At 38.7% G+C, this 20,648-nt stretch overlaps 1 long non-coding RNA gene across 1 annotated transcript; it reads left to right on the top strand.

Annotated features, from left to right (window-relative positions):
* The first annotated feature begins 16,696 nt into the window (after positions 1-16,696).
* LOC132044093 (uncharacterized) lies at positions 16,697-19,845 on the top strand. The gene is made up of 2 exons (XR_009412026.1): positions 16,697-17,196; positions 18,770-19,845. It is a non-coding gene; the product is annotated as an uncharacterized LOC132044093 (long non-coding RNA).
* The last annotated feature ends 803 nt before the right edge of the window (positions 19,846-20,648 follow it).

The following is a 20,648-nucleotide window of genomic DNA, read 5'->3' as shown; positions in this document are numbered from 1 at the left end:
TGTAAGTGGAGTGCTCCTGAGAATCCACTGATAAAGCACCTACGGGTCAGATCCGTCTACCGGGCCTACCCGGCGGCACGAGGCGCCGTCCATAAGAAAGGACGCGCACGAACAACAGTTGTACTGAGTATGTAAGGCATGAATAACAACATAACAAGAAATATGAAACATAACATGAGATAAGGATAACCTGTACATCTGACTGTCTCTTAAGGCGGATACCATGCATGCTTAACTTTCTTTGTAAACAAAAATTCCTCATATATATATGAATAATAGTGCTGCGGAACGTGCAGCCCGATCCATATATCATATCATCATCATTATATATATATATATATATATATATATATATATATATATATATATATTGCCGCGGAACGAACGGCCCAATCCATTTATCCATATATCCTGCGCCCGGGACGATATCATAATATACCAACTGATCAGGTGGTTATGCATATATAACGCCTCACCTTTCCCCATATCCCATACATATGTATAAACATATATACATCATATGCATATATAAAACAAGTAACACGCATGAGAGCCCAAATAAAAGCTGACGTAAGGTCGGTAACCTCCGATTTATATTATGGAACAATCATTATCGCTATATCTCACCTTGAAGGAACAAGTAACATAAGGTGAGATCAACAACAATGAATAAAATCGAGAAAATCATGAAATAAGCTCAATAATCTCATAATAGCATTAAAATCATAAGCATTGGAATTTCTAGAATTAAAATCATCATCATTATGTTCAACATAGAAAACATCTCATCTTTAGCATCATAAGAAACTCTAAGGATCATGAACTTCTAGCTTTTGGGAATAAGAATGTTATGGAAGACATATATATGTTCATAAGAAAGGAATCATGCCTTTAGAAAGAAAGGGTTTAGCCTTACATACCTTTTTGGTCTCTTTAACTACTTAACGCTTATCCTCCCAAGCTCGTAATCTACATTCAAGAGAATTCATATTATTGTTAGGCTTATATCATGTGCTTATCTTAAGCCTTCAAATTAAATCCCTTTAGAATCTGCCGAAATTCAAGCAGCATCTCCCCTATATCTTCTACTCCCTCCAATCTTCAAAACAACTCCCAAAACATAATAAAACATCAACAATTCCATAATCAAAAGATTACATTCACACTATACTCAATTCAATCCCAAAACTTCTTTTCATAATCAATCCATAACAACAACTTCATACAACCCTTTATATATTCGTATACGACAATTCCTTAACATCATTATTATCCCTCATAACAAGATTATGCTCAAAACATACTAATAATTATAACTCAAGTTAATTCACAACTCAAAATATCATCAATTGCATATTTGAACTTTTCCTCCAATTTCCTTCTCCTCAAATCTTAACATAATTACAAACAAACTCATAATCATGAAACTAATATGAAATCTTTCCTCAAAATTCAAGAACACTTCAATTCCATATTTTCTCCACCTTAAAAATACTCACCCCAACATCTTCAAGAAGAGGAGACAAGTGTAGACCTCACTTGGAAACCCTTAACCACTTTAATCTTCACTTTGATCCTTGGTTTGAGCTTGGAAACATGTTGGAATATGTTTAGAGAAATTTCTAGGACTTCCTAGGACTTGAGGCTATGTTAAAAATGAAATAAAAATGACCCAAAATTGTCATAGAGACTTGTAGGAATATATGTGCATGTTGTAGAAGTTGGAAGAAGGTTCTAGAGGATTTGGGATAAGTTTAGAGAGGTTTGAAGATTGGATGAATGTTGTGGGAGATTCTAAAGAGGTGTGGAGGTGAGAGATGGTGAGAAATTGATGAAAAATGATGAGTTAGATGACTTAAGGGGTATATATAATAGTCCAATTCGGTTTTGGGCCTATGGGCCGAAATTGTTGGGCCTTTTTAAGTGGTTTCTAGAAGTTCCACGTAGGTTCACGGGCTTCTAACAGTTCGTTTTAAAATGCCCATAACTCCCTACTCCGATGTCGTATTAGCGAACGGTTTGTTGCGTTGGAAACTAGACTTCCTAAAATTCAATTTAGGCTTTTTAAACACCTTAAAACTTCTGATATACCCAGAGATATACCCCTCCAAAGTTGACCCAAAATTTCCATCCAAAATCCTGCCAACTTTTTCCAAATTTTCGTCAAACTTATTTTCTTCGATTTGCTTGATCCCGGAACCTTTAGACACTTTCTTAACACTTGTTAATAGTATTCCTTAACCTTGTAAGGGTTCCATGACCTCTCCGAGCTTACGTTAGTTTACTTACCACGCAAACGATGCGAAAATTTTTCAAGGTGTAACACTTGCTAATCCCGACTTGCTCCCTTATTCCACCGCTCGTCCTTTTGTCCCAAAACCTATATCGAAAAATACTTCCGTTAGTCAATTTCGTAGATTCCGTAGATTCATCTTATCCAAATCCTATAGGCTTGAAGAGTTCGATTTACGAAAAATTCAGCAGCACTTCCTCTGTTTTTGTTACATCTCGGCATATGTCAGATAGCCGTAATATTAATAACAACAACAACCATCAACAACAACGACAATAAAAATAACAACCAAACCCAGTTCTTAGAATCCAATAAAGGGCTTAACTCGTAATTTCAGCAAAACAAACAGTAACCCATTTAGCATAATTCAATACCCAATTCATTCAATTCATCACATACTTAAACAGATAATTCCACACTTTACCTCAATTTGACCACATATGTGATGATTAACGAATACAACTTCGAATTAACGAAACCTATAATTATAAAGATAGGATTCTTACCTTCCTAAGCTTGTATGACATCTTTAATAACTTAAACTTCAGAATTCCATCATCTCTCACTTTGCTCGACATTAATTTCGACACAACAACGTGACTGCGAACTTTATGAGCCTCGATTTGATGTTAATCTCATAAACTCGAGCCTAATTTGGTGTAGGAACTCCTAAATTTGCTAAGTTTTGGTGTAAGGATATTGGATGAAGGTTGTGGGAGGTTCTAGAGAGGTGTGGAGATGAGTAATAGTGAAAAATGAGGTGATTTAGGTGACTTAAGGGGGTATATATCGTAGTCCAAATCAGGTTTGGGCTGATGGGCCGAAATTAGTGGGCTTTTAAGTGGTTTTTAGAATTTTCGCGTAGGTTCGCGGGCTTCTGGTAGTTCGTTTCAAAATACTCATAACATCCTACTCCAATGTCTTATTGACAAACGGTTTATTGCGTTGGAAACTAGACTCGACGAACTTCATTTTAGGCTCTTGAATCACCTCAAAACTCCTTGTATGCTAAAAGTTACACTCCCATCTAGTTGGACCAAAACTTGCTTCCGAAATTTCACCAACTTGTTCCAAAGTTCCATTAACTTTCTTTTCTTCTATCCGCTTGATCCCGGAACCTTCCGAAACTTTTCATACATGATATTTATCATTAATTATACTTGATAAGCGTCATGTCCCTTGGTTCCAAGGTTGTCCTTCCCGAACGCGACTTACGAGATCATAATTCATCCTTTACTTCATTGTTACGAACTTCTCATGGCTTGTACCTTTCAAAACTTTACGGATGTCTCCGATACTCCATTAATACGGTGAAATACGTGGCGTGCTCATGCTCCGAGAGGGCGGGGTGTAACAATGACTAACTCTAAAAAATTGCACAAATGCAAATTGGATATGCAAGATTAAGATTTGAGGGCTAAAATGATTAACTTATTTAATTAATTAGATTTATTGAATTAAATGGAGTAAAATGCTTGTTAATTGATTTTCTGATAATTTTAACAATTAAATAAATAATTGTATTGAATTACCTTCTTGATTAAATTTGGCAAATGCTCCATATCAATTATTAAAAAAAATGTGTAAATTAATTTCTAAATGATTTATAATCGTATTGAAGTTATTTTGCCAAATGAAATGGCAAAATATTATCGAAACAATTTTATAAAATCATTTTGGTTTACACATTTCACTCAGTTTGATATCCGAGGACTCTGGGTAATTAACATAGATTATGAGAGGTCAAAAATTAGGTGTCAACAGTTGGTAACCCTTCCTGATTTAAGACCATCCTCTATAGCCTCTCCCATTTTGACCAATTCCGCAAATGGCCTACCTGTCATGGCTAGCATCCTTTCATAGTAATCAAGTTCTTGTACCCAGATGAAAATGGAGACCAATTCATCTTCACTCATGAGTAGTTGTACTCTGGCGGCTTCAGCCCTCCACCTACTTGTATATTCTCGGTAGTTCTCGGTGGACTTATGCTTGACCTTCTATAGATAGTAATGGTCTGGAACCATTTCAATGTTGAATTTGAACCTCTCCATGAATGATTCCTCTATGTCTTTCCATGTGATCCATTGGCGCAAGTCCTGTGCGGTGAACCATTTCAAAGCCTCTCCAATCAAGCTTTGACTGAATAGCCCCATGAGTAAGGCTTGGTTCCTTCTTACTTCGACAAGTTGATCACAATAGGCTCGTAGATGGGCCTTGGGATTCCCAGAGCCACTGAACATGTCGAATTTTGGTATTTTGAAGCCTTCAGGTAGATCCAAATCAAGATGCATGCACAAGTTGTCATACCTCAGACCTCTGGCCCTTCGACTGAGAAGCGCGTCATGTGCGACTTGTGAGACCATCTCACGCATTTCCTGTTTGAGCCTTTGCTCCAGCCTCCCTTGTTCTACTTTTCACTCCTTTTCTATTTCTTCATCATGATCCAGTTCAGGTTGGCCAAAGATAAAGTCATTTTGGGCAAGGCATATGCGGGTCGATATTGGGGTATGTTCGCGTTGCGAGGAGTGGGGAGACTAGTCGGGTTTTGACGAGTGGCAGGATTAGTATACGTAGGCTGGGAACTTGGTATGAAGACGTAGAGTGTGTGGTACCTGGCACCTAATTTGCATTAAAAGGTGGTGGGGTATGGTAGGAGGTGCAGACATGGAACGGGCTGTTGGAAGGCTGATTATGAGTGGAGGGAGCATTCCCGGTGGTATGGACGGGAAAGTGTTCGGGAATTGGAGAACTCGAAAATGGGAAGGGTGGTGGTGGCTTCCTTGTCTCAATAGGAGGCACGGTCGCAGCATTGGCCACTTCAACCTGTTTCATCTTCTCTTGAAGATCAATAACTTTCTAAAGTAAGAGGGTAATGACGTCCTTATGATCCATTGGCTCTATCAAATAAGTTGGTTTTGAATCCCTTAAGGAAAAGTTCATTAGTTCCACGGTTGTCTTCCGGGGTACCAGTCATTTTTTCTTTGCCTTTTTCACTGGTCTGACGTGGAAGGGATGCTGCAGTTGCTTTTGATCTTGTGAAGTATAAAGTGTAAAATGACATAATCAGCCCCCTCTTTTTTAAGAAAAGAATAATTCAAAGGCAGGTAAAGTTAGTACACAAGGCTATAACAAGAAATCAAAAATAATAAATAAATCAAAGTTAATCACAGATAATCATTGATTTTCCCAATGCTGACTAATTCATATTCCAAGGGCTTCGCTTTTATGTTGAGTAGGATGGAGGGATAGTTTCGGTGTTGTCTATTTTTGGGTGTAGGAGAGATAAGGTTGACTTTGCGCTATGTTGCTTTTATGTGAACTGCCCATTCATTTCTTGTGTAGATTCGATCTCTCCCGAAGATCCATCTTGAGCGGGGGGAGTAAATATTTTGATAAGATAGGGACCGAGTCTTATGTAGACTACGTAAGTATCCCTTCATGGGAAATCAGACCCTTCTGTAGTTCGGTTTACATGAAAAGATTCCTAAATTGTGCTACCCCAAACACTTTGGAGACCTGGCCCGATGTGGGCTTCATACTTTTCCCCCTTGGGACACAGATCTAACATGGTTTCTATTACAAGAAAATAGGAACTGATGACAACATTGCCTTGATTGAAAACATAAAATGGGTACACCTAGATCTACCCAAAAGATAATCTCTCCCTGGGATCATGGAGTGTTGTTGTCCCTACAACCGCATGGCCTTCCTAATAGCGACGAAGAGAGAGCAGGACCCAGATTTCCCTGGTATGGACCAAGTGTTCTAGTTCGAACTTGAACGTCGGACGGTCTTCGATGTCACTCCCAGGAGCTCCTGAATGGAATAGGCATATTCCTTGTCTATTTCACTCATTGAACGACAGTTTCATCGTAGTCTCAATGGGACGAATCATCCCCGTGTTTACCAATTTCTGAAAGATGCTCGTATACGCTCCTTGAAGATAGTGAAATGGTAACTTTAGATTTGAGTATCTAAAGTAATACCTTAATTAAGAGTGATCGGTCGTGCACCAATAATGATTGAGAACCCCAAAGGTGACAAACTGTTCCTTTATCGATCAACCCCACGATCCTTCTCCTCAGAGCCAGACAAACATCGGCAGTGTGACCTAGTTGGTCACTGTGGAATGGGCACCTCTTAGCATTGACTGGGTCGCATAATGGGAGCCTCTCCATGATAGGGTGTATGGGCCCTATTGATTTCAGGTTTTCATAGATTGCCGAGCAACACACATTCTCTGGTGTGATTCGGAAAAGGCAACCATAAGCCTATTACTCTGTCTTTTTTAGTCAATTTTATCAATCACACGCTTTAAATAGAGTCAAGTAAGGTCTCAACTTGCCTGATTTGAAGTCTGATGCTCACAATAAAGCCTTGCCCTTTCGTAGAGCCTCCGAACAATCTCAATCCATTAAAATACGGATTCTACATTATCATACGAGTCCGTAGACACCAATATTGCTATATTAAATTTTCGAACCCAAAAAGGCAATCCCGAGCCCCGGAGGGAAAAACTATAAATTCGGCCCAAAATCAGTTTACACATAGTCTATAGTCTAAATCCAAAAAAAATGACTTATTCCGGTTGGAACCTTACCCCCCTCCCCCTCAGATGGATCTTGCAAAACCTTCAAAAATCTCCTTAAACTGAGGTCTGTAGCTCAAAATATGAAATGAAATGTCTAAGTTCGAATTGAGGTTCTTAACATCCTGCTGAGGTGAATTCTTATTCGCGACCATGGGAGCCACTGTCGCGATCGCGGGGCCCTGAAGATTTATCTTTCTCGATCGCAGCCTGGGGAATCAACATCCGAAACTCATCCGGGATTTCCCAAACACAAACCAAATATGCATTTCAGTCATAAAACATGCTACAAACCTGCTCATGCACTCAAAACACCCAAACGGGCTCGTCTGGACCCGATGTTGACCGTAGTCAACTCCAATTCATCAAAAATCTAGTTTCTCAACCAAGGGTCCAAAATACCCCTGAGCCCCTCGGGATTCGTCTCGACTATCCAACTAAGTCACAAATCATGTTTTGGACTTCACAGAACTATCCAAACTGGCATACGGGTTCATTAACTCCAGATGTTGACTTTGGTCAGCCATTTCTATCTCTTAACTTAAGGATTTTCAAAATTTACTATTTCTCTTACAATACTCACCTCATTGCCTAGGGAATCGCGCATCTATCCCCACAAGTTAAAAATATCATTTTAAAGCTATGGGAGGCATCATTAAGGGAAAAAAAGGATAAAAATCTCAAAACGACCTAACGGGTCATTACATCATCCACCACTTAAACACACGTTCATCCTCGAATGTAAAGAGAAAGAAAGTACCTGAACTGTTCTACTCCTCATGTCTAACTCGGTCTCCCAAGTAGCGTCCTAAATAGAACAATGCTTCCAATGAACCTTCACTGGAGCTATCCCTTTGGATCTCAATTTTTGAATCTGCCTATCTAAAATGGCTACCGGCAACTTTCGAATCTGCCTATCTAAAATGGCTACCGGCAACTTTGGAATCTGCCTATCTAAAATGGCTACCGACTCTTATTCAAAAGTGAAATTCTGATCAAGCAACATTGAATTACATGAGAACCATCTGAATGGTACTTCTTGAGCATTAAAATATGAAATACGAGTTGAACACCCGATAAACTAGGTGGCAAAGCCAACTCATAGACTACATCCAGAATACACTGAACAATCAAATGGACCGATATACCTAGGGCTTAACTTGCCCTTCTTTCCGAACCTCATCACACCCTTAATGGGTGAAATCTTCAACAAAACACCTTTCGCCAACTATGAACTCAAATCGCCTCTAAACTTAGATTCGCGTAACTAAATGCATTTACATTGTTAGTGAGAAGAATCCCTTGAATCAATTTGACCTTGTCCAAATAATCTCCCAACAAGTATGTACCCCAAGGCCTAACCTCGAACCAACCAACTGGAGATCGACATCTCCTACCGTATAATGCCTCAAGTAGTAACATCTCAATGCTCGAATAGTAACTATTATTGTAAGAAAACTCCGCCAAGGCAAGCTGATCTGACCGATGACCACGAAGTCGATCCACACGTACTGTGACATTGTTACGCCCCCGTGTCTTGAAGAAACATTGTCAAATTTGAAACATAAATACGTTGAGTTACGGTTAAGTAAAACCACTTTGAAATATAAGCAAGCATTATCGAAGTAAATTTAATGAGTGAAGGGTGTATCTGAGTATGCGAAAGGTTTTATAAGCAAATGAGTGGAAGAAATGAAGTAGTACGATTTTGGAGAAAGGATGGGTAATGTTTCATGTGAAAATTTTAGTCCAACTTGAGGGACAAATATCTCTTAGCATATGAAGTGTTTTGAAGTGAAACAAAAGCCTAAAATGAAGTTCGTCGAGTCTAATTTTCGAGCAACAAACTGCTCGTCGATAGGACATCGGAGTAGAGAATTATGGACGTTATAAGTTCGGTGACAAAGCGAGAAGCAACGTCTTCGATGTTGCTACGATGTAGACACACCTTTCTGATCTTCTACGGTGAACCCGACCGAATTTGACCCTATATAAAGGGTAATAAGCCACTTTTTTTCATCGAGATTTTACTAGAAATTTCCAAATTGAAGAAGAAGGAATCACAAAGTAAGCAATTTTCAAACGACGGAGTATTAATCGAAGCTCGGATAAACGCATGGATGTGATTCTAGTATGGTTTTGCGGTGGATTCAAGGTGGATATTGAAGATATCGGCTTTGTTTAACAAAAAATAAGGTATGATTCTCTCCTTATTAATATTACTTTTGGTTAGTTACGAAGATAGAGTGATGAAATGGTTTTATAATAAGTTGTTGGTTGAGAAATTGGACAAACATAGCGTGGGATGTTTTATGGAATATTTTGGTATTGATGATGATGTTTTTTATGTTGGTGCTGTTATAGTTGTTGTTTTGTTGGTATTGTGATTTCGGGCTAGGCATATAAACAGGGGAGGTCTTGCCCGAAGATTTCGGCAGAATTATAAATAGATTTATTTGAAGGACTAAGACAAGCGTATAACGATGAGTCTAACGATTGTGTGAATCCCCTTAAATGTAGACTTGCGAGCTCGGACGAATAAGAGTAGATAATTGGAGGGCTGAACGGTATGTTAAGGCTTTCCTTTTTCTTTCGTTTGGCATGATCTATGATACGAGCGAACGACGAGTAATCGGAGTCTCGTATTGCTACACTCTTAGAAGTATTAGGAGCATCTCGGTTATTGATGATCTGTGCCACCTCTTATGATTATTCATACATTCATGGGTCCTATATTGTATCGTGATAAGGTTAGTTTATGTTTATGCATTACGTTCGTTTGCGTACGTACGTATTGACCGTGACCGGCGGGCGTTATATACGCGTATATTATGTATATTATATATATATGTATAGGGTATGGGAAAAGGGCGAGGCGCAGACGCATTACACGATCGGTACAGTGCACGAAATGATGATGATTATGATGCCAGAGAACCTATATGATGATTATGATGCCGAAGGAAAATATGGGATAGGGATCGAACCGAAACGTTCCTCGGCACTATGACCTATGCATTGCATATCATACGTACTCGAGAGGCATTTTAGTAGCGAGAGATATACGGATATGTTCGGATAGTAAGACATACGGATGCATTCATACGGACGTATTGGATAGTCGGACGTACGGATGTATTAGTCGGTCGGTTTAGTTTATGATTCTCGAGATTTCTTCGCAACTCCCTCTGTGTATGTTACTCTTCGCATACATACTAGGTATATTTTCCGTACCCCCACTGTCGGGGGCGTTGCGTTTCGATGCCACCGCAGTACGGACACTCGGTTGGTGATCTCAGGTCTGGGACTCCTTTCCGCTTGGAAGCCTACGTTCGGAGCTTGGTGCGTTTTTGGAATAGGTCCTTTGACATAGGCTTTGTTATACTCTGTGTGCTCAGAGACATATATGGGTTGTGTATATACGGTTTGGTCGGCCATATCGATGTAGTTCGCCTTGGATGTCCATGTATAGTGGCGGCCTTGTCGGCTTGCATATTTGTTATGTTTTGGTTAGGTTTGTGGCTCCTCGCAGACGAGTTCGTTACGATATAAGGCATTATGATTCTACGCCCCCATGCTTTACTGTATTTCCCACATTATCCTTAGCATCAGTCTGATTATATCTAACAGGTTCGTATACGAGTGTCCAACTCGGGAACTAGTCATGGCCCACCGATTTGGGTCGTGACAGACATATCCTCAAGAACCTGAATAGTCAAGTCGGACTGACCATTAGTCTAAGTGTGAAATGATGTACTAAGCTCTACCCGAGTACCCAACTCCTTCTACATGGACAGCCAAAAATGAGATGTAAACTATGTGCCCCAATTTGAAATGATAGGAATGGGCACCCCATGCAAGCGAACTGTCTTTTGGGAATATGTTGTGGCCAACTTCTCCGAATTATAAGCAGTTTGAACTGGTACGAAATGAGCCAACTTAGTCAAACGGTCCATAATGAACCAAATAATATCAAGCTTCCCCAAAGCTCGTAGTAATCCTACTTCAAAGTTAATAGCAATGCGCTCTCATTTCCATTTTGGTATGGGCATTCTCTGAGTAATACTCCAGGCTTTTGGTGCTCATACTTCACTTGTTGATAATTCAAACATCGAGATACGTACTCCACTATATCCCTCTTCATCCTACACCACCAATAGTGTTGTTTCAAATCCCGGTACATCTTTGTAGCCCTCGGGTGAATGGAATACCTCAAACTGTGGGCTTCTTTCATGATTAACATACTCAAATCACTTATCTGAGGAACACATACACAACCTTTGACCCTCAAAATGCCCTCATCATCAAGAATTGCCTCCTTAGCCTTCCATTGCAACACCTTGTCCAAAATTTAGCAGAACTTCGCAACATCAAACTGTTAAGCCCTAATCTGCTCCATTAAAGAAGATTGTGTATCTACACAACCTAGAACCTTGCCAGGTTTCAAAATATCAAGTCTCACCATACTATTTGCAAAAGACTGTACATCAATAGCCAAATGACGCTCCCCCACCTGTAACCAATCTAAGTTACCCATACTTACTATCTTTCGGCTCAAGGCATCCACCACTATATTGGCCTAGCCATATCATAATCCCTCAGTAACTCCAACAATCTTCGCAACTTCAAATTAAGATCCTTCTTATTTGAAAATGTGCTGAAGACTACGATGATCGGTAAACACTTTACAATGCACACCATAGAGGTAATGCCTCCAAATTTTCAATGTAAATACTACCACCGCCAACTCCAAATCATGAGCGAAGTAATTCTTCTCGTGCAACTTCAACTGCAATGAAGCATAAACTATAACCCTTCCTTTCTGCATCAGAACACAACCAAGACCAATCTGTGATGAATCACAACATACAGAAAAGGCCTCTCCCTCCTCGAGTAAGGTCAAAACCGGAGCCGTGGTAACCAAACTCTTAAGCTCTTGAAAGCTCACCTCACACTCATCCAACCATTGAAAAACAACGTTCTTTTGAGTCAATTTGGTCAAAGGTAATGCAATAGATAACTACCAAACGCCGATAATAGCGCGCAAGCCCAATGAAACTCTAAATCTCGGTAATCGAGGTAGGTCTAACCTAATCACAAACCACCTCAATCTTTTTAGGGTCCACCATAATACCATCCTTGGATACTAGATGTCCAAAAAATGCCACCGAACTAAGCCAAGACGCACACTTCATAAACTTGGCATAAAGTCGTTTCTCCTTCAGAATCCCAAGCATAATCCTTAAATGTTGCTCATGCTCATTTTTACTACGAGAGTATATCAAGATGATGTCGATGAAGAAAATAACAAAGGAGTCCAATAAGGTCTGAACACACTATTCATCAAGTCCATAAAATTTGTTGGGGCATTTGTCAGCCCAAAAGACATAACCAGAAACTCGCAATTTTCATATCGCTTCCTGAAGGTTTTCTTAGGGATATTCTCCACCCTAATCTTCAACTGATGATAACCAAACCTCAAATCGATCTTAGAGAAAATTGATGCACCCTGAAACTGATCAAATAAGTCATCAATGTGAGGAATGAGATACTTGTTCTTGATTGTAACCTTGTTCAACTATTGATAATCAATACATATATGCATAGTCTCGTCCTTCTTCTTCACAAATAGCACAAGAGCACCCCAAGGGGAAACACTGAGTCTAATGAACCCCTTAATAAAAAAAACTTACAATTTCTCTTTCAACTCGGCTGGTGCCATCCTATATGGTAGAATAAAAATGGGCTTGCTGTTCGGCTCTAAATCACTACAGAAATTGATATCCTAATCGGGTGGGATACCCGGCAGGTCCGTAGGAAACACCTCAGAGAACTCACTCACTAGTGGTACTGATTCAAGCGGAGGTGTATCAGCACTCGTATCCCGAATATAATCCAAATATGCCAAACATACCTTCTCTACCATCCGCTGAGTCCTGAGGAATGATATCAGACTCTTTGGTGCATGGCTAATAGCACCATTCCACCGCAATCTAGAAACTTCCGGCATGGCCAACGTAACTGCTTGGCATGACAGTCCAAGATCGCATGATAAGGATATAACCAATCCATGCATAGAATAATATCGAAATCTACCATATCTAGAATCATCAAATCAGCCCAAGTATCATACCCTGTCAAGGTAACCACATAAGATCGATACACTCGATCCACCACTATGAAATCCCCAACAATAATAGAAACACTAACAGGGTAAACAAGTGACTCACATAACATATCCAGACCCAAAGCAAAATAAGTAGACACATAAGAATAGGTAAAGCCTGGATCAATTAATACCGCATGATGACAAACTGGAATAATACTGTCACGACCCGACCCGAGGGCTATGACGGGCACCCGGTGCTAATCCACCCGGGTACCCCTTATCGTACATTCGTATTCACATCTAGGTGGACCATATAGCTTACTCATGAATGCTATACATCAATAATGCTAAACTCATTGGGTAACAACACATTTATACCATCATTAATAACTATGCCCACATCAATGTACATAAGCCGACGAGGCCATCAAAATGAAATACAAAATATAAGCCGACAAGGCTTCAAGACATCTAACCATATACAACTATCTACGAGCCTCTAAGAAGAGTAGGTAACATCATATAGGCGGGACAGGACCCCGCCGTGCCCATGTATGCACACAAAAGAATAATACCAAAAGCTGTAGCTCCGGATGAAATGGAGCTCCTCTAAGTAGTCCCTGAATAAGAAAGCTATGGATTGAGCCTGTCTCCCTGGCCACCTGCGGGCATGACGCAGCGTCCACAAACAAAAGGACGTCAGTACGAATATTGTACTGAGTATGTAAACCATAGTCAAGGAACCATGCCTTATTGAAAGAAGGGTTAGCCTTATATACCTCTTTGTCTTCTCAACTATCTAACGTTCACCGTTGAAGCTTGAATAATCTACATTTAGAAGGATTCATGCCATGGTTAGGCCTTAATGACACTCTTAAATTCAAACTAGAATAATTCATAGCCTAATGAAATTTGGGCAGCATTTCCCCTATTTCGTCAACTTCCGCCATATCACAAAACAACTCCCAACAATCACAATAACATCCATAATACCCAATTCAAGTAATCACATTACACTAAGCCTTCAATATTCACCCCTATGTTCAACTCATACTAGCAACTTCATACCCATTTTAGCACATTTTCATATAATGCTCCTTCATCACCATTATCACCTTCCATAACAAGATTATATCCATTTTATACTAAGAATCATGACTACATATAGATTACTACTCATAAAAGCTACATTTAAACTCCATTTTCTACTTTCTTCTTCTACCCTAGTCTTTCAACCTCTCCATAGTTCAAATAACATGAAATGATCATAAAACTTACCTTTGATTGAGTAGGAATAACCCTTGGATGGAAATACTTCACTTGAAGAAAAACCCTAGCTTCAATCCATAAAGTTTTCTTGACTCTAGCAACCCCTAAGAGCTTCCTTATACTTGATTCCCTTAGATTAATGATATGAGCCTTGGATCTCCTTTGGATTCTTGTATATGGAATGTTCTAGAGACTTGGAGAGAAGTGGAGAAGTGTTAAAATGAAAATAATGAAGTAGGATCACATTTATACACTTGAGAATAACTCAGCCCGTCGGGTGTTATATGGACACTTATACGGTCCGTATAAGTGGCCTTGGTTCACCATCATGGAAATCATCTTCCTGTTGGGGGTTATACGGACCCCTTATACGGACCGTATAAAGTTATACGGACCGTATAAGTGGTCGTATAACTCCACTTCCCTGAAATGGTTTCCGTCGTTTCGTTCGACCTCCAATCCTTATGGAACCTTCTTGACACTTGTTTAACACTTCATTACTAATATAAGGAGAGTTACAACTCTTCTTTAAGACATCATTAAGTCAACATTAGCTCGGTACCTTAGGGAATTTGCCCAAAGCACAACATATATTTTGCCCTCCTTAAGGAACTTTCTCCTCTTACTTCCAACATCTTTGAAATCTTAAATAGGATCGTTAAATAACCTTTCTTACTTATAGAAACACTGTATTCGTCTCACCCTGCATTAGTCTATCTATCATATGACGACATAAAAAATTTTCAAGGTGTAACAGATACCTGTAATAACTGCATTAGGAACCTCTGCCTCTGGTCTGCCTAAAAATGTATAGCATTGAGCACGGCCACCTTCAGCTTGAGAACCTTCACAGCCACAACAACGGCCAGACTAAGCACCACCCCTACCAGAATACAAACTACCTCTGTCGCTTGTGCACCACCTCTAGCTGGCTGTGATGCTACCCTAGTTGCAGAACCCTGAAAATGTGAGTCTAAGCCACTTTGCCAAGTCTGGGGTAGTCTCTCATGAAATGGCCTTGATCACCAAAATTGTAAAACCCTCGACTTGCTAGAGTCTGCTGAGAAGGGCCAGAATAGCCCGAATGACCACCTCGACCTGCGGGCCTGAAAGAAGAACCCTAGGAACCCCATCGTGGACCATGTACACCACAACCTGAAGAATAACCTGTCGACATCTGATAGCTGCCTGAATGGATCTGCTAGAATGGTGATGATAACCTCTCCTATAGTGGCCGCTATCTCCAGATGAGGTACCGCCACAGCTGCCAGAACTGCGGCGCTTCTTACCCGCTCTCCCCTTAAACTCTTGATGCCTAATAGTATCAACATCTCTAGCGGCATCCACCACTTTCTGAAAAGTACCTCCTTAAGCTGCTACCTATGCTATCGCAACTCGAAGAGGATAAGTCAACCCTCTAACAAATCTCTGAATCCTCTCAACCTCATCAGGTAGAATCATCAACGCGTGACGAGACAAGGTATGGAATCTCATCTCATACTCCATCATAGATATCCTATCCTATTCTAACCTAGATATCCTATCTTGCTCTAACTTATTAAACTTCTCCCTCTTGTCCTCCTCGTACTATGGGGGACAAACTTCTCCTAAAAAACCTAAGTAAACTTAGCCCAAGTGAGTGAAGGGGACCTAGCTAGCATAGTCTCAACAGTGAACTTATTGTAATCTTTCGATAACTTGAACTCCAGTTCCTTGTCGAATAGGAATGAGTCAAAACTTCCAATTCTCCAATTATCCACAAAACAACTTCTCTCCAACGATCTCTCCCGTTCTTTTCGAGGACCAGTTCCTCTAAGCGGCCTTCTCTTGTTTGTGGCTTTACAACGATTCCTTTGGACACCTGTTTAGAATCTGGTTCTTCAACAACTTCCTTCAATTTTTCTTGTACTTGATTGTCTCTTGATACATGGTTTATCAATCATCAAAACTTCAATTAAGCTCCAAACAATTATTGAGACCACACCATCTCAACAAGAATGGTAAAGTGGAATAAAGGTCCTTAATAATTACTCCCTCCATCCCAATCTATGTGGCACTTTTCGCTTTTCGAGAGTCAATTTGGTTAAACTTTGAATCTAAATTGGATTCGACTAACTCAATATTTTAACATTAAAATTTATATATTTAAAAACTACATGAAAAGTACTATAAGTTGTAACTTTTCTCATACCAATTTGGTCAAACCATACATCTTAAAATATTAGTCAAAGGTCATGCAATTTGAATCTTGGAAAGCGAAAAATGCCACATAAATTAGGACAGAGGGAGTAATATTATTAAGAGATGATACAGGTATTTATACAAGTCATAGCTTACAAATCAAGAAAAGAATTAAACAACAATCTCTCAAATAAGGAAATTTCTATTATATAGAAAGGGCAATTTTGTCCTTTTAAGTGTTCCATCGTAACTTACGTGTCCTTAGAGTTGTACCGAACTGACAGCTCAATATTTGTGTATCTGACTTCATCTTCCTCTCTCTCATCGCTCTCGGTCTCCATCTCTGTTATTTTCCTTTCTCTTTCTTTCACCTCCAAAAGCTTCACTAATGGATAAGTTTATTACGTCCCAACCACAGGCTACCACCAGATAAGGCTCTAAATTTCTCTCCCTCTTTCTCTCTATTCACACATTTCTCTTTTATTTTATTTTCCTGTGGTACGTTTGGTGTAGGTTTCAGATCACAAATTGTGAAAATTTTGGTGTTTTTTATTGATATAACAGTATGATTCATTGAACTATAATTCCCACTTTTTGGGAGGGTAATTCAATTATCTTATTGTTACAAAGAACTTGCTCTAAGTGATGCAAACAACATGTTCGACAAACTGTCTGAGAACCGAGTTCATTCGCCAGTGAAGTCTGAGCAAATGATCGCTATTAGGAGTCAATTAGGAATAAGTTTTGGATAGTCAGGTAGGTGTGGACTGCTTGATTAGATCGTTCGACTTGAAAATTGTCTGCACCTAAGTTAAGCAATCCCTTGGCGTCGATCTATAGGAGAGTTGGAGTATGCTATTAGAGTTTGAGTGAAACTATCCTGCACATCAGTAATGAGCTTTAAACTGCAGAAAAATGCAAATTTTTTTGTATTCCTTTGCTTGAGTTTTGTTGTTGGTAAAACTGATCTTATTCGACTAAAGGGTGAATTGCACTGGCTCTTCATGTTATTGTGTGCTCGAACTCTTTTGCCTGTGGAGTATCTTTTTTCCTGCTGTAATATTATGATTAGTTCATCTGCTTAATTACTATCTTTATGGTACTCACCTATTCTCATATTACTCTACTAACTCATTTATCATGTTTTATTAACACATCAATTCCAGTTGCAAATTGAATGTTGAGATGCCAAAAAATACAGAGTTTGTATAGGAGAGACTCCTAAAGTCTATAAACTATTTTACATAGGAATTTACTTTTCAAGTGTTAAATATATTTCCCAAGTATTAGATTGACTATTACATGTCCATAAACTTCAATATGTCGTAACATTTGCCAAAGCATTTAAAGGTTCAATGACGCCAGGTTTTGTTGCAATTCACTTGTGATGTTCTTCCTATTTTTTGGAGCTCTTAATGTAGTTTTAGTATATCAAATACTTCATTAATCTTCCCTTTTCCACCTTTGTTTGATATAATGTAAATGTATTGAAATTACAACTACTTATGCTCCTGAGATTAGAGTTTGCAATTTGGAGTAAGTTCCTTAACTATTGACTTATGATTGTGCCTTAGCTAGCAATTTCTGCAACAGAATATTACTTGATCATATACAAGAAAGTGAAATTTACACTGTACTTGATCATACACAAGAAAGTGAAATTTACACAGTACAATGCTTCTGAAGCTAGAAAAGTGATGAGAGAATTTCTAGAATGGAGTTGAGACCTTTGACTTTTAGCTTCTACCTATTCTGTTTATGGAGAAGCATGGAATTTAAAGAATTAGAAGCATACTTTCTAGAAAATCCATTCCCATAAGATAGTATGTGTAGAAAAAGACTCCATAGCTCCCATTCTTCACGATTATTTTATCAGTTAGTTTCAGCTTCTATCTAAAATTCGTATGCTTAAACAAAATTATGGCTTTGAAAATATAAAGGAAGAATTGTGAATAGCTTTAAGTATGTTCAGGTCATGTTGTATGGATCTTGTTACAAGATAATCTTGCTCGGGTCATTTTAACTGTCCTATTAGCATCTGAATTTGGAGACTCTTAGGTCATACCATCGGTTGAGAGGCAAACATTACTTATAAATACTGGAGTTTTTAAAGCATGCTAAATTTTAATTTACTGGGTTTTGAAATGTTTTATGTCTCAATGTTTACTAATGGTCGCTACTAATTTTGAATTCAAAGTGGTAAGTAGACAGAATAGAGAAAAGCTTATTAAAGATAACTTTCTGTGTTTTTTAGTTTTGAAGGATTGATAAAGAGAACTTTGGTTCTTTTGACCATTAGTGATTAATTTAGTCCCATGTGGTGCTGTAGGTAACAGGTTAAGTATTCCACCTGGGAAGTACGTTTGATAGAATGAAACTCAAAGGAATTGATGGGAGCCCGCACAAGTGGTGGAGCATGTCCTTTTAATGCTATGCAAAGCGAAGGAGAGCTTGGACATTCTGTGAATCCTCTTGAAAGAAAGCAAACCAGCAAAATATAATGCATATCTACAATGGGTAATTTTTTAAATCTACCTTTGCCCCTAATGAAAGAGTACAATAATGTCTGGTCCTTAAATCATATAACGAGACCACAGGCTATTTCATGAAATAGATTTAGAGATGATAGACTGCAGAAGCCTTGCGTTGATAATTTAACACATGGAACTAGGGGAGAAAAAGAAGTGAAAGAGGATAATAAGATGCAGACTACTTTTGCTGTGGTTGAAGGTTGAGTTGCAGAAAATTAAAGTAGGACTGATAGAAACTATTTTGAGAAACACAGAAATTTGAAACTACTCTTCATTCAATTTCTGGCTAAATAGTATATTGATGCATACTGTTGAGGTTATGTTTGGCTAGGATTAATCTATTCGAGAAAGGAAAGAAACATAATAGGCTTTGAAGGTAGCAAAACATTAGGTCTAACATCTAACATATCCTAAAATGTCAATTTACTAAAATTTACAAAAAGATACAACTTCACTTCTCATTATAAAATCTTAAAGGGGCCTTTGTTTGGGCCTGTTGGACTTTGAATACTGAAATACTTTGAGAAATTGGCATAACTTAGAGAAATATTAATTGAGGAAATAACTTAATCGTCTCCTTATACGGTCTTGGATATTATAAGCTAGAGTTAGTGCTTGTTAAACCCAAGGTTCATTTTCTTTGTGGTACAAGGGCTAGACTCAGTGCAGTTCTCGGTTTACTTAATGTTAAGCCCCACATTATATTTGTTCATGCTCCAACTGCCCAGTCTTAAATAAACAGAGATGGTTAAGTGTACTATATTGGTTGAGGGATGAACTATTGTCTCCTTCTAATGAACCTAGAAAATTCTCGTATGATGAGCTAGCTTCTATAGTTGGGTTAAGCCAATGTCCATTTTCGTTATAGTAAAAAGGATAAAAGAAAAAAGAAATGACATTTATTTCTTGACACTAACTCTTTTACCCCTTTTGTTTCTTTTACATGACCTGGGGGGAGTTTCAAAATATTGAGTGATCTTGAGTCACTTTGACGTGGACTGTTGCCATACTTGAGGCAAAACAAATGCACATTTGAGGCCAAACAGATACTACTCATGAGCTGCTATACTTGATGAACAATGGCTACACATCAAAAGAGCACTATGGCTACATTTGATATTGGCTGATTGTTGCATTATGAAGTACTGCTACTACACTTTTAAATGTTCACGATGTTGTTGTACCTGATGAGCAGATGTAGCACTTAGAATGTTCAGATGTTTCATTTTGAATGCTCTGCTGCTCTATTTGATTATTGCACCCCAATGTGCCTGTTGCTACATTTTTGTATGAATAGATACTACACTGTGATGCTGTACTATGTTACACAGCAGCTCTAAAACTCCCCTCCCAAAATGAAAATGGAATTTCTAAATTCAATATGTTGCACGGGTCATTTCCCCCTAGTACAATTAGACTAAACTGGAGAATAGAATGGAAAATAGAAAACGGTATCTAAAACAAGAATTAAGGAGACCCTCCACCAGTTCCCTTTAATGATCAAGTTAAAAAGCTTTTGTATCATGTGTTGGCGCAATATTGAGCTCTTATTCCACGACTTATAAATTCGCCTAGTACTCGCGTTTGACTTTCCTTTTGTTAAACTGATCGATGAGATTGAATTGGATCCCTTTAGCCAATATAAGGGCTATTGACACCTAATTTTTTACCTCCCGA

Source organism: Lycium ferocissimum, unplaced genomic scaffold (genome assembly GCF_029784015.1).
Source record: "Lycium ferocissimum isolate CSIRO_LF1 unplaced genomic scaffold, AGI_CSIRO_Lferr_CH_V1 ctg3494, whole genome shotgun sequence".
In the NCBI taxonomy this organism is placed as follows: Eukaryota; Viridiplantae; Streptophyta; class Magnoliopsida; order Solanales; family Solanaceae; genus Lycium; species Lycium ferocissimum.
Note: the sequence above shows the minus strand (reverse complement) of the source record. Positions and strands in the feature narration are given on the sequence as shown.